Source organism: Vicugna pacos, chromosome 35, assembly GCF_048564905.1.
Source record: "Vicugna pacos chromosome 35, VicPac4, whole genome shotgun sequence".
NCBI lineage: Eukaryota > Metazoa > Chordata > Mammalia > Artiodactyla > Camelidae > Vicugna > Vicugna pacos.
In genome coordinates this window covers 33,479,131-33,492,073 of record NC_133021.1, presented here as the reverse complement: position 1 = coordinate 33,492,073, position 12,943 = coordinate 33,479,131, and the positions used below count along the sequence as shown (strand labels likewise).

General features: G+C 48.1%; 2 long non-coding RNA genes across 3 annotated transcripts; one reads left to right on the top strand and one right to left on the bottom strand.

Moving 5' to 3' along the window:
- Window positions 1-2,337: 2,337 nt before the first annotated feature.
- Window positions 2,338-7,936, bottom strand: LOC140691528 (uncharacterized). Of its 2 annotated transcripts, XR_012067238.1 has the most exons (4): window positions 7,816-7,936; window positions 7,543-7,654; window positions 6,958-7,175; window positions 2,338-3,147 (listed from the first exon to the last, which is right to left on the bottom strand). It is a non-coding gene; the product is annotated as an uncharacterized lncRNA (long non-coding RNA). The 2 variants fall into 2 exon arrangements; XR_012067239.1 differs by lacking the exon at window positions 6,958-7,175.
- A 637-nt stretch (window positions 7,937-8,573) lies between these two features.
- Window positions 8,574-11,323, top strand: LOC140691590 (uncharacterized). The gene is made up of 2 exons (XR_012067345.1): window positions 8,574-8,780; window positions 10,581-11,323. It is a non-coding gene; the product is annotated as an uncharacterized lncRNA (long non-coding RNA).
- Window positions 11,324-12,943: the final 1,620 nt, after the last annotated feature.

Genomic DNA, 12,943 nt, shown 5'->3' with positions numbered 1-12,943 from the left:
ATCTGAGCACCTTGCGCTCTGTAAGCTGATGGGAAATGTGTCCACGTGGATGTACGTCATACCTCTGTGAGACCATCCTCCTTCTCACTTTCTCTCCTCTCCTTTCACACCCACAGCTCTCCCTCCTGTGATGTCCACACAGGGGCTTACACAGCATCTTCCATCCAGGTGGGCCTGCATCACCATCTGCACCTGCTCACGGGCTGACCGTCTCCCGTGGGCCCAAGGATGAAGCTGAGACAGAACGCTGCTCCCCGCCAGTCTGCAGGTGGGTGGGGGAGTCACAAAATATCTCTTCTGGTGAGAGCAGCGTCGGATACAGCCTGAAGCCTAGGGATGCTTCAGGTGCAGGGCAGGTGGGAAGGCGTGTTCCTGGCACACGCATGAGGCACCAGCGTGCTCCACGTCGGGAGGCTGCACGGGTTGAGGCACATGAACCGGAAACTGGAAAGTCAGTGAGCCTGAGCTCAGGGGGCAAAGTGGGACTTGGGAGCAAGGAGGCTGGAGGGGGGACCGGGCCAGATCACAAAGGGCCAGGCAGCAGAAGGCGTGCAGAAGCGTTTCAACTTTATCTGAGGGAAATGAGAAGTAACCCAAGTGCTTTAAGCAAGAAATTGCTTGGTTGGATTTTTCCATCATAAAACCCCTCTGATTTCAGTGCTTCCTAGCTTGTTTTCCGTTCTCTCTGGGTGTCTAACGGTGCTCTGCTGTGTTTTCTCCCCCTTCGTCCCCACCCTTCTTTTACTTGGGACGCCTTAAGAAGGAACTACTCTCACTGACTCAGATTCTCTGAAAGGATGGCCTGTTACCGACAACTATTTCCCCAGCTCCTGCTGTGTTCTCAGCAAACCCAGCCCCTTGGGGATCTCATGTGTTAGAGAGATAGTGCTTTATGCTTTCAGGTTTTGAGCTGCGTCAGAGAAAACACGCACGGCTTCAGAGCTATGAGTAGGTTTAGCATTTAGATGCAGCGAGCGTTTCTCCCTGGAGGCCCAGAAGTGATATTACAGTCCCTAATCTTCACACAGGTCAGCCCGAGGCTCAAGTCTCTTACATGACGTGTCTGACGATCGACTGTCCATCCCAACCGGCGTGCTCTTCAGAACTGGAAACCTCCTGGAGGAGCTTACTTTCATTTTCAGATAATTTTACCCATTCTAGTAAATCCACTTTTGTACAGCCTGAGCCATGACCCCCGCTCTGTTTTGTGGCCCCAGAACATGCCTCACCACTGCTGTCATGACTACAGTCTGTGATCTGAAGGCATAAATCATGTCCCTCTAAATCTCTTTCCTAGATCAAAAACTCAGGTTTTTTTTTTTCCATCCATCCTTGGTAACACAGTTCCTTGTCCCCTCCATATCCTGTTATTCCTGGACATGCTTCAGGGTCAGGGTCCTGACCAGACTGTGCCGTTCAGAAACAAAGGTGATACCTCACTGGCTGGCTGAGCGGTACTAGTGGGGCAGTGACATCCCGTCTCCCGTCCCAGCGTCTGCATTTCCATGGTTGGGGCTCTGCCGGCAGTGAGGATTCTGGTGCCCACATCTCAAAGTCTGAGTGTGGTGTAGCCCAGACACGCACCTGTAATTACAGCTGGTGAGGTAACACCCTGGACGGGATCTAAGCAGCAAGCCCCAGTGTTTAAGGAGTAACTCAGCTGCTTGAGTGCATAAAACTTCCTCACTTAGCATCCAACCTACTCCAACCAGAAATCCGAAACAGGCTGGAACAGGGCTGTGAGCTAGCCTTTCTGCACGAAAGAAAGCGTCCCATGTCTGCTCTTTCCAACATGGCAGCCATGAGCTGCTGTCTGTGGGCCACTCGGGAAGAGAAATTGAACCTTAACATCTCATTTAATTTTAATGAATTTAAATTTAAATAGCCACACATGGCTAGTGGCTACTGTCTTGGGCAGTGCAAGTGTATCAAACTACTCCACGGCCAAACGGGAGGTAGAGGTAGGGGTGAAGAGGATGTTGGAGAAAGGGAGAGAAAAAGTTTCCAAGATAAGTGACTGTGAGCCAATCTTGTAGACCAAGTATTGGAAGAGAATGAGTTCCTTACTTTCTAGTATTAATAGAGCTCATAGGCTAATTCAGAAAAACACAATAGCTATACAAACACAAAATTTTACAAAAATTGGTGAGTTAAGCAGTATTGATTATCTTCTTACAGGTAAGTGTAGGAAAATTGCCTAACTGCATGCACACACTAAGCAGGGGAGCCTGAATTTTAATTATTCATAAGTATATTTATCATACACATTATGGTATATACATATTTTAATTATATATTTATATCTATTTATTTATATAGAGTTTATCTCATGCTTTGGATGGCATCTACATTGTCTATGATATATCGACTTCAATACACTTTGTATCAGCCGTGTGCGCATACCTGTACATGTGCGTACGTGTAGGATGTATGTACCCACGTACATCTGGATACATGTATGCGTTCCCATGCATTGTGTGTATTACATGTAATGAACTTCATCGGTCAGGAAGAATATTTCTAAGTGAGAAGCCGCCTTTCTGTACAAAACAAGGATGGTGAGCAAAGTCGTATGATAAACCTTGCAAAAGGCCTCAGCATAGCTGTAGAAATGACACTATTATATATATTTTTGTTTCCTTTTGGAAACTGGTCATTGATCAACACATTTTGTCCCCCACAGCACGTGAGCACCATGAGGTAAAACAGAAGACGTCTCTGGTTTGCTGATAGCCAGTCTTCCACGTTTAACTCTCCATCTGGTCTCTGGATTTCCTCTCCAGACAGTGGCTGCAGCCAGGGTGACCTGGTATGGGCACCACTGGAGTATCAGAAATCTGGGCTGATGTTTTAATTTTGCTATTTTAAGTGAGGTCTTCAATCCCGAGTCATGAATCAGAGATGGAAGAGATTTAGAGACTGGACCTAACTCCTTAACTGAGAGACGAGAAGCCAAAGCTCATCACAGGGCAGTGACCGCTCCGGCCTCGGGACGACTGCCTATGGCGGCTCTGAGCGAGCTCTCAGCAGCTCCCGTGCCGAGTCTCCGCGTGCGTGATAAAGTCGATCTGTTTATCTGTTGGCTCGGATTCTTATGTGATTTGTGATTGATACTTGTCTTCCTCGTTCAATTTTACTTCCTTCCTCCTTGAAAGAGAAAAATAAAGTTGAAGAAAAACACCTCTGCAGATAATAATAATAAAATTTCTGCAAAAACAGGAAACTTAAAAATGCAACACCCTTTGCAGCAGTGAAGTAAACAGGAAGTGAATAACATAAGGTCTGTTGCGAGTGGCGTAGGTGTGTCACCTCTGCCCGTCAGACACACGTTTCAGGGCCAGGCCCGACGCCGGGGTGGTGATAGCAGTGGTCCCCGTAGTGTCTGCCGCTTCCTGAGCCCTGACCCCGCTAAGACCACCGCCGGCTTGCTGGGGCTGCACACGCAGCACACAGCCGGAGGGCAGCTCCGGCACAGACATGTCTTTTCTCACAGTTCCAGAGGCCAGAAGTCTGAAGTCACGATGCGGCGGCGGGGCTGCCTCCCCGGCCGCTTCCCTCCTGGCTGCGCAGACGCCGTCCCCTCCCCGTGTCCTTGCATGGGCGCCCCTGTGCGCCTCTGGGTCCCGATCTCCTCTCATAAGGACACCAGTCACGTGGGGCTAGAGCCCGCCCCAGTGACCTCGTTCTCATCCGGCTGTGAATCAGACGTTTCATTTTCCATTTTAAAATAGATGTTTCATGTTGTTTCTAGAAAATGGTTAAAGTAAATTGTTATAGATCAATTATTCCAATTTGCATTTCAGATTTTATGTTTCCATTAAAGCTGCAGCTTAGGATGGTATCTCTTCACAAATCTTTAGTTTAAAAAAATTTCAAAATAAGAATTTCCCAGTGCTTATTTATTATAGGATATTTGGAAAATGCAGAAAAATGTACAGAACTTTACAAAACCCAGCCCCACTCTCTGTGCCCAGAGATGAACACCAGGCACGTTCTCATGTGTGCAATCTGTGTTAAGAGATGCAGTCCTGTTATTTCCTTTGTCACTGAGGTTTATCATGTTCTCTGTACCTCCTTCACTCTGAGCTTTCCCATCCCAGACTCTGGGTCACGTGGGCTTTGGCTAAGAATAATAGTCATGCCAAAGTTAACATGCCCCCTCACCTAATATGATTATTTACCATTAGTCTCCGGTCGGGGAGGGGATGAAAATGGACCTTTTAGAACCAACTTTCCCATCAGCAGATCAAAGGCCTGGCTGAGAAGGGAGAGCCTAGGATGACAGTCTACATTCTGGACAAGCACGTCTCTCAGAGCAGTACCTTCTTCCCTGTGGCTTTCCCTTCTGTGGCTTCTGTGCTTTTCTGAGCATGTTTGACAGCCTCGGTGAGATGGAAATCAAGAGCCACCACTGCAAATGATGTTAAGTGCCAGTAGTGATGCGGGTGTCATTTTTATAACTATTTAGGAATATTACTATTATTATTACTGTCAACAGTAGTGATGGGAGTTGAAGTCAATGAATGCGACTTGAATGTGATTCGAAGTACAGCGGGTTTTGAAGGCTGCTCTTTCAAAGTGGAGTGGCTGAGCACAGACGCAGGAAACCACCGGCAGCAAAGACTTTGTCACTGACCTATGGATCTTGGTTTTGGAATCTGCCAGTCATTTGTTGTTGAGATCCAGATGAGAAACTAGCGTGGAATGACAGCGGACAAGTAGCAGACGGCTTTGCAGTAGCAAACGCTAATATCTTGTGTTGATACGTCTTCTGGGAATTCACAACCTTCTCCAGGCAGAGGGCCAAGAGATAAGCACCAGAGCCTTGAACTAACTAAGACTGAGGATGGGGTGGGCTGTGTGTTTTGAAGTGTGTTTTCCCAGCATACAGGGCCCTCCTCCCTTGGCCATCGAGAGGTCTATGAGCTGAGTGTTGGGGTAGCACTGGAAGTTGGGACATAGGTTGGGGTGAGCTCAGCTCTGGCCTGAGGGCTCCGAGGGAGCTGACTTGCTCAGTGCACCATCAGCCCATCTCAGCTCTTGCTGTATTTTGGTGCCATTGGGCGCATAGGAGAGAGATAAACAGACTTCCTCATCTGCATGTGCTCCTGCCAGCACTGGGATGTGCTGTGATCACTTCTCCCTGGATGTGACATTGATCATTTCAAGAGCTTTCATATATGTGGCTAGGATGACACTTCGCAAGGTCTCTATGCAATCATGAGATTTTATGGTAACAATGAGGTGGGAAGCCCCATAAAAAAGACCTGCAAGACCCCCAGGCAGGCCCACTACTCTCCTGCCAGCACCATCTGGTTCCCTGGCCCAGAGGCTCTAGCTCACTATTTGCCTCTGAAATGGCTTACTCCTAGGAAAGTGGAACTTACCCCTAAAAAATCTATTGGTTTCCCAAGCTCACTTCTGATTGGTTATTTCCTTCACTCCTGATTGGTCCATTTGTAGTACTTCATTTGCATGGAGCTCACTTTTGATTAGTTATTACTCTCCCTCCTGATTGGTCCATTTCTACAAAGCTTATTCCTAATTAGTCAACTGTTGTTAAACCTCTTTTGCATATGATGTTGCAAAGTGTAAACTGGCAGCCTATAAAAGCCTGTGTAAACCTGCAGATGGGGTCCAGAGCTTGGAGTGTTAACTCCTCTGGGCCTGCTGATGTAATAAACCTGAGTTCTCCAGCTCTCTGTGTGCTGCTTGGTCTCTTGCCCAGATCCAGGTTGCTGTCACAACTGAGCTATAACGTTTTTCTGCAACAAGAAGAGAAAATTCTCCAGGATGTCTAAGTTTCACCAGTTGCTTATAATGTGACAGTTTTGTGCTTTATCATCAGTGAATATCTGGTTGCTTGAAAGCTTGTTTTTAAACAAGAAGGCAACACAAATGTAGCTTGAATTTCTTCAATTTCTCTAGCTTTCATATTTGTTGGCGTATTTACCCTAATGAAAAATGAGTTAGCTTCTTAGCTCATTTGTTGAATACTTACTGAAATAAGAAGTAGAGATTTGGATAAGTTAATAAACTTAGGGCTTATGTTTTTCAAAGCTAATAATTATTTTCTCATTTAAAAAAATTATTAGCACCATGCCATGAGGAAAGGAAAGAACAGGAGAATCCATTGGCTTAAAAAAGAAATTATATTAAGTGTCTTCTTGGCCAGGTATCCTGAAGTGACTATAGGCTTTGGATGTGTCTTCAGAAGTAATCCGGCTTTTCCAACTACTTAGGGCAGAAGAGATGTCTATATATTCTTGTGTTGAAGACTCAAAGTATAGATTGACCAGGACTCTCGTATATGAAATTAGAAGGGTACAATGGTCCCACAGCAGTGTCCCAGCACTCGGAGTTTTACCAATCTTGTCCCTGACATAAATTCACTGGTGATGTGTAGAAATCAGTGGCTTTGAAATGTACTCTGGAGGTCTTTGCTCCCTCATCTTCCTCCTATAATTGAGACCATTAACGATACCACTGCCTTTATCAGGCTTCATTATGATATAAAAATACATGGAAATGAGAAACGCCTCCATTCATTAGTCTGAGCCTTGTCAGTGCTTATAAATCAAATAACATCTGGCACCAGGCAATTCAGATCTTTTGGCAAGCATTTTTTGTGCCTTCATGTTTGGCCAGGTTCTAGGCACTGAGGGGGATGTAGAAAGGATGCAGAAATGTCACTCGCACGTTTTCCATCCAATCGATGTGACAGGATGAATATGTAACATTTCAAAAATGATGCTTGGTGGGGTGTGATTCAGTGCCAGAAAACGAGGCATCCACTGAGGCCACGGGCAGCGAGAGAGGGGGTGGGGGATGCACACGGAAAGGGTGGGACCGAGAGAGGCCGGCTGACGGTGGGCCGGCCTGGGCAGAGGACCGGGAGGAGGGGGCCCTGTGCGCAGAGCCGCTGCGCTCTCCTGCTCCCACGGCCCTTCCACTAACCTTCCCTTCAGGCACTCATTCACCACGTTGCCAAGCCCGCGGCAGCCTTAGAGGGCAGAACTGAACCGGCTGGTGGAAATGACCAAGAAGCGCAATTTAATGATAAATTAACACTTTCTGATACTCAGTTTCCAACGGTGGAAGAGGCTAGCTTGTGAGGTAGGCAACATCACTGGAAGTTCGATAAAAAATTGTCAGGAGAATTTTGGTGACCACACCTGTGTCCAGTGAGAAACACACCCTCTGTGAGAACAGAAACCTCAGCCACAGCGTCTTGCAAGAGAAGCCTCCGCGTTTCCCAAGCACACCCGGGGGTCGGGATTCTGCTCCAGGAATCCAGAGAGGGGCGCCTGCTCTGAGGGACTCCAGGGAACACAAGCGGAAAGGGCAGAGCTTCCGACAAGCTGTCGGCTTTAAATTGGAGACGGCTGGCCCCCCACCCCTGCTCCGCCGGCCCCGCGGTTCCCCTCAAGGGAGGCTGGCACGGTGGGCTCCAGGTCTCGTGAAAATCCCGTTTCTACGCACGAAAGGAGGGCTGGCTTTGGGGAATAACCAAGGAAGGAGCTCTCTGACTCTGCTACTCACGCATTCTTCAAATAAACACTTAGGGATTATCTGTGATGTGCCAGGTACTGTGTTAAATGCTGAGAGACAGATGCAGATAAAACGCCGCTCCTGTTTTCACGAAGCACACATTCTAGGAAAGGAAATGAATGTTTAACAATAGTCATAATTTACAGGAGTGAGATTTATGATCCTTTTGAAGGTAGGAGGACCATGAAGGAACGTAGCTTCAAAGGGTCGTGGAAAGAGTTAAGACATTTAAACGGTCTTGGCGAGTGAGAGGAAGAACCTCACCAGCCTTTCAGGAGAAACGGGGATACCCTGGGCGAGGAAGAGGATTTGCAAGGCCCGGAGACGCGCGACAGACCGGAGAAGGGGCCGGGCCGAGGGGGACGAACCCGGGCGGCGGGGCGGGCCGTGTTCTCCCGGTGAGGGGCACGCGTCCCAAAGGCCTGTAAGCAGACGCGGTGAGATCTGCGCCGCCAGCAGGAGCGGGGGAACGCGAGCATCTTTCGGGTGAGAGCGATGAAGCCGGGCGGGAGGCGGAGAACGCGCAGGTTCGGGTGAGGTCTCCGGGCCCCGCTGACCCGGCGCCGTCCGGGCCGCACCTGCTTCTCCGCCCCCGGCCTGTGCGGAGACGCTCGGCCGGCGGCCGGAGGGCTGGGCCCGGCTGACCGCGCAGCCGGGTCCGCGGGGCGCCACGCAGGCTGGGCCCGTGGGTGCTGCGCTCCTTCAGGTCAGCGTGAGGCTCCCGAAGCTTAATGTGAGTAATGCCTGTGTAAATAGGTGGGGACAACCCAGATGAAGTTGTGAAGTCTGGGCCAAGTCGAGTTTCATAAAAACTTCACGTTCAGATACATAGAATCGATCTGGAAACAGGCACCCCCCCCGCCCCACCAGTGGAGTACCAGCTCGGCTCAGCGAACGCTCTTGCGCCCTTTCCTGTTCCGTGCAAAGTTCACCCGTTAACCCGAACGTGCGGGACACCCTGCCGGCCTCTGGCCCGCGCCTCAGTCACACGCGCTGCACGAGACAAACCGAGGGGCCTTGGCCCCGCTTCCTGGTCAGCCCGATGGGGACGGCTGGGGTGGGGCCCCCATGACGGGATTAGTGTCCTGCTAAAGGGGCCCAGAGAGCCCCCGCCCCTCCCTCCAAGTGAGGACACGTCTGGGAACTGGCTCTCAGCAGGCAGAGCCTGCCAGCGCGTCCACCTCGGGTGCCCGGCCTCCAGCACCGCGGGAAGTCCACGCGGGCTGCTGGTAAGCTGCCCCGTCTGCGCTGCTTCTACCCGCAGACCGGCTGGACGGAGACACCGCCGAGTGTTCCCTTTCTACTCACTGCACCCGAGCGGACTGCAGTTCCTCTTCCTCGTGCAGTTTTAGTTTCTCTGCGTTTATGTATAAGTATAGATGATGAATTTGTGCCAGATTCGTCGCTATGAAGGAAACAGATGAATCCGATTACATTTTTTTCTAACATACAAAGAGCAGTCCTTTACTTGGAGGCTCTGCTTGCAAATCCAGCCTTATCGGAAACATAAAAACCCTCCCGTGTCTGACTTCCATGTGGAACCCCTCCGACTGCCACGGAGGCAGCCCCCCAAGGGGCAGTTACTGTCTCTGTGGGGGTCCTGTGTGAGCTGTCAGGCCCTTAGTCTCCTCAGGTGACACCACTGGGGTTTCTCCCAAGAGCTGTGTGAAGGCGGCCGAGCAGCTGCCTGTCGGGATGCGGGGAGTCCGGCCCCAATGTCTGTTTGGGCAACGGTAGTGAAACTGGGAATTCCAGGCGGTGGGAGGCAGGGGCAAGATGTGGGCTGAGATGGGCAGGGACAGATTTTAATTCTGCATTGCACAGCACTTAAAACCTCCATGTGTTGCCTGCAGGTTCTGTTTTTTACAAATTTGATTTGTTATTCTACAAACATGAGATCTGTTCAAATCTCCCTGCTTCACCAAGCTCTCGTATTTCCACATTTTCTTCTGCACTATGTTTTTCTTTTTGCCTGAGCACATCACCTCCCAACATACTGTACAGTTCACTTGTTTAGTATGTTTTTTTGATTATTAACTGTGTCTTACCAGAAAGCAAGTTCAACAACGTTAGGGATGTTTGTCTGTCCTGCTCTTGGTACACCCCTAGAGCCCAGGGCACTGCCTGCATACCGTAGGTGCTTCATAAAAATGTGCTGAAGGAACACATGACCCCTGCACTTATTCTGGGAGGTGTGTGGAGTCACCCGTGTAAGCAGTAACATTGATTAGTGGCGTTACATGATCACCTGAAGGTAGTGCTCTATACAGAATAGATAAACAGTCAGGTCCTACTGTGGAGCACAGGGCACTATACTCAACAGTGTAATAACTTAGAAAGAAAAAGAATATATGGATGTATAACTGAGTCGCTATGCTGCACATCAGAAACTAACACAACACTGTAAGTCAACTATGTGTCAATAAAAAAATCCCTCCCAAAACAAAACAAAACCACGAACAACAAAACCACAAACAACAAACACCGGAAGCAGCCTCAGTTACTCCCGTCAGAGGATTTCCGTGAAGGAATTCGGGACGGTGTTTTCTGTGCTACGGCCCCCGGCCCTGGATGGACTGGATGGCGACCCAGCAGTTCACAGCTCACGGGGCCCGCAGCGCGGTGCTGGAGTGCGTCCCGTGTCCCGCGGTGAAATGACTGGTGATGTTCAGCCACGCCAGGACCGTCAGAAGGCGCCTGGGCTACAGGGCCCACCACAGCTGTCCCCCGAGGCCGGTCCTGGCCGCCACCGCGGCTGGGAGGAGCAGCTGACATTGCCTCTGTCAGGGCTCTTTCCCCGGCCTTCCTCACACTTGGCAGGTCACAGGCTCGCCTGGAGCTCTCACTGGTTTCCCAGAGACCTGGCTCCCAGGGCATCTGGACGCGGAGCCCCCGGTGCAGCCCGAGGGAAGGGGACGAGTTAAACGTGGCAGCAGGGAGTTCCAACTTCATAAAGCCTTTCCCATAGCAAGATCAGAGCTTGTGGTCTGGCACAAACAGTGACTCCTTACTTTCATTTATTTTTAAAGGTAATGGTGATGCTCTGGTCATAGATGCCAAGGTCTACAGGAAGTCACTGACTTGTAATAATCACTTTCGTAACTGCTAAACCTGGTGACTCATCAGGTTCAAAAGAGGCAGTGTCGCCAAGACTTTACCTTGGACGAAGTCCACAGTGACTCACGAGCAGGTGGATGAAACGGTGAAAACACCCGCCTCTCCCACCAGCCCCTGGAGGTCACAGGTCACTGCTTGTTCGATTACCCACTCAACAGTGCTTTTGTTCCACATAGTTTTGCTTTCAAATCCAGTCCCGTAAACATGTAATTCAAGAATCCACATTTTAAGAATGGACTGCAATTGAGAAATAGAATGCAGAAAACCAACAGTGTCGAGATCAGCATTTTAATGTGATTGTCATTCAAACGGGGGAAGAAAGCACACCAAACAAAGCCATGCAGACAGTCCCAGGGCCGCTCTGATGTAAGAGGAGCTTTTGGTCATCACCTTGTCAGGTTTCTATGTTTTGAAATTTTGCATTGTCTTGACCTGCTTGCAGACTTCATTTTCGCTGGGTACAAGCCATTTGGTATTGTTCCGGTGCCTTGGTTACACGCAGCCACGGAGACTTGAGATGGGTGAACAAGTCAGAGCATTTTAAAGCTATTACTGGAACCCACCCCCTTAATTTGAAGACAGAACAATGTAAAAGTTCAAATATTTTTCATGGAAGTATTTGAAAAGTATTGAAATAAAATTTCATGTATTTTGATTTTTTTCCTTTCATGGCTGAAATGTCCAGTCAAATTAAAAAAAAAAAAACATTTCCAGCAAATTATACAGTCCTTTGTTAACTTTAAAAAAATTATTCTGGGCACTTCTCCAAGATAAACTCCTTTTCTTGAAACAACATAATTATGGAGAATTTATCGGGAATTTCAGAATTCGAGAAACATAGATTTGAGGTTTAAAACTCAGTAAGTGCCATGACTTACAAAATACCTATCTCGTCTCTTAAAATGATCCTTTGAAATGTATTAACTTCTTTCTGAGCCTCAGTTCTTGTGTTTTTCCCTAAATGGTACATCTCCTACCTGGGTTCTTGTGGGCGTGAAACTAGGAGGCACGTGCGGAGCGGTTACAGAATTCCTGCAGGAGGCGGGACCAGGAGCCTGGTCCTCTCCTGATCACTCTGGAAAGTTGCTCTCTGCACTGGTACCATCGATGCAGTTGAAATTTAAATTACATTTGGGTCAGAAATGGTTAGTCGCCTAAGAAATGATCACATGTGAGAAAACCAAACCAGAACTGTATTGTGTGTACAGGCAAAGCTTCCACACACCACTTTTAATGTGGCCCTAATCTTTACGTGTCTCCAACAGATCGTACAATTTTTAAATTCAGAGGCGCTATTGTAACAGATTCATGCATCATGTGAGATTGTCACTGGGTACTAAATACCTGTCTGAAGTTCCTACATGTCTTCCAAGGAAAAGTTCATTGACTTTTATCCCTATCGAAAACAATTATGAAAAAAAACCTACAAATTTTGACCAAATTAGAAGTATAGACAAACTCTAATTCTCCTCTGTAATCCTTGAAATAATAGTGTTAAGCCTAAAAATCACGAGTGCAGGTTACCAAGACCAGAGAGTCCCCATGAAGACAGGCGTAATGGACAAGCACCATTCAGAAGAATGTCTGTACTATGAAATGAACATCCCTAGACTGAAATACTGATTACATCTTAAGGGGAAGGCAGTATATAATTGTATGGATGAAAATTTTGTTATTGCCTTCCTGGAAAAAGTATACAATTATTTCAGTGTTTTTTTTTTTTTTGTAAATTGCTATCACTAAAAGGATCCAACTGATTGCATTTCAGAATCAAGAAACGATGACAGTGTTTATTGCCGTCTCTTTTCGTCCTTTAGGCTCTGTAGACTGATTGTCACATCACCAGCCTGCAGAGAGTTAAAAACATGGACTCGGGAGTCAGGATGCTGCATTTGAACCCTCTCTCCATCATTCACTGTCATGAGCCGTGAGCAGTTCACATTTTGTTTGATGTGGCTCATTTCCCCAGATAACTGGCGTCGATTTGGTAACACCCATATCCCGGATCACTGAGAGGGCAAATGAGGAAACGTACCGGGTGCGTGGGTCACATCATGTGCACCTAGTAGCTGTTGAGGACTTTAAATACTTTTTATCTACCCTGGATTTTCAGGGCTCTTCCAGTTTCAAGAAACAGAGCCTGACTCTCACGTATGAAATGATTGTAACAAGGGCTCACAGGAACGTAAGAACAAAAAGCCAAGCAGGGATATTTATTTCCCGTGGAAAGTGGCAGTGTCGAGAATGAGGGCTGCTTTCGCGAGGGTCTGCCCCA